Here is a 1,901-nt window from a genome sequence, read left to right as displayed (position 1 = left end):
GAAGACAACAATATATACTTAATAATCATGTCTTGTGTATTAAAGTCAAAATGTTTAATCATGAAATTTATATATGTTTTTTTTTATCTAATTAATCATGTAAATATGAATACTCTTTTACATAATTAAAGTTTGGTCTATCAAAAGTTAATTGGAGCGTCTTTTTATCATTTGTAAAGTCATCTTCCCATTTTTGTTTGGACAAAAAAAATTAAAATATTTTCTCTAGAAAAATAAGTTATTAATTAAAAACAAGGAGAATGTATTTCTTAATGGAAGTAGGAAGTACAATTTTTATAAGTGACATTTTATGTCTATTGTATCTTTCTCATCTACCAAATGCTCCCAACTCCTTCCCGTGACCATCACACCTCCGCCACCCCCGAGGCCCCACCTCCTCCCAGTATCTTTATAGCGTTTTGCTAGATTACATATAAATGCTCTTGTAACATATTTTTTTGCTTACTTACCAAATACTAAAAAATAAGTAAGAAAGTAACTTATTTTCCAATAAAACATTTTAAAATATTCTTATTCGTAAAGAATTTCATATTTATACTTGTTGACTTTATATAATTAGTTTGTTTCAGTGAATGTAAGTTGCTGTGGTGTAGTGGTTATCACGTTAGTCTTACACACTAAAGGTCCCCAGTTCGATCCTGGGCAGTAACATAACCTGTTTTTTTTACTTTTTTTATTTAGGTTGGCTTGTATCAAACGGGAATGCGAGCAAAGAGAAGATCTTTCAAGGGTATCAATACCGTCACATGAATGTATGAATGTGATTTATCAAGATATTATAAGTCGTTCCTAATTGATAATTAGTTCAAATCTGATTTCTAACATTTGATTAATTTGTATGAGTGTTTTTTCCTCATAATCAATTATTGTATGAATTGTTAGGGATTCAATAATCCACCAAACACCTAAAGTATACGTCTTAATATTCAAATTATCACACTTATAATTAGGATCACGCTTTATGGACTATCAAACAAATTGAAATAATTATTAATAAAATATAAACAAAATATTTTAGATAATATGAACTCATTTTTTCGACAACCACTTCAAAATCAAAGCCAAGGCGGAGCGAGTATGTTCTGTCTTTTTACCTTTTTTCTTAGAGCCCGTTTGGATGGGCTTAAAAAAGTAAGTTTTATGTATAAAGTGCTTTTAGAACTTTAAAGTGCTGAAAGTTATTTTTATAAATAAGCAGTTGAGTGTTTGGATAAAAGTGCTTATGATGTGAATTTTAGGGTTAAAAGAATAAAAAAAGGTAGTTTGAGAATTTAGTTAAAATATAAAGGATATAAAAATAATTTCCATGGTCAAAAAAAATGACTTTAAGCACTTTGAAAAAAAAAGTTAGGAATCCTAACTTTTCATTTCTGACGACTTTAAGAACTTTATGGCTTAAAGTCAGCATTAGACAAACATGTTCAAAAGCTAAAAAGGGGCTTTAAGTTGGTTTTGACCAACTTAAAGCCAATCCAAACGGGCTCTTAGTAGATTATTAGCTCTGGTACATATATATCAAAAGTTCAATATGTAATTACATGATTCACAATAAATAAAACTCAATTCATGAGAATCAACATGTACATAGTTTCGTGATGCATTTTGTAACATGTTAATAAGCCTAAATCATCAAAAAGACATATATGATATGTACAAATAATCACAGCACAAATATGACAAGTAATGCTCAATAATTAACGATCAAGTATGCTCATTTAGCAATTTGATACATTTATATATGCTCGTCGTTCAATATATATCTTTTTCACTCGTTTTAATACACATAAAACTTTACTAGATTGAAAAAAACATTCCATTCAGGCCATAATATTAATTTACCTCGATTCAAGTAAGTTTCTATCTTTCAACATCGCTTTTTC

The 1,901-nt window shown here is 28.6% G+C and overlaps 1 non-coding gene across 1 annotated transcript; it reads left to right on the top strand.

Annotated features, from left to right (window-relative positions):
• Window positions 1-599: 599 nt before the first annotated feature.
• TRNAV-UAC (transfer RNA valine (anticodon UAC)) lies at window positions 600-672 on the top strand. The gene has a single exon. It is a non-coding gene; the product is annotated as a tRNA-Val (tRNA).
• Window positions 673-1,901: the final 1,229 nt, after the last annotated feature.

This window comes from Solanum dulcamara, chromosome 12 (assembly GCF_947179165.1).
Source record: "Solanum dulcamara chromosome 12, daSolDulc1.2, whole genome shotgun sequence".
NCBI classification, from domain to species: Eukaryota; Viridiplantae; Streptophyta; class Magnoliopsida; order Solanales; family Solanaceae; genus Solanum; species Solanum dulcamara.
Note: the sequence above shows the minus strand (reverse complement) of the source record. Positions and strands in the feature narration are given on the sequence as shown.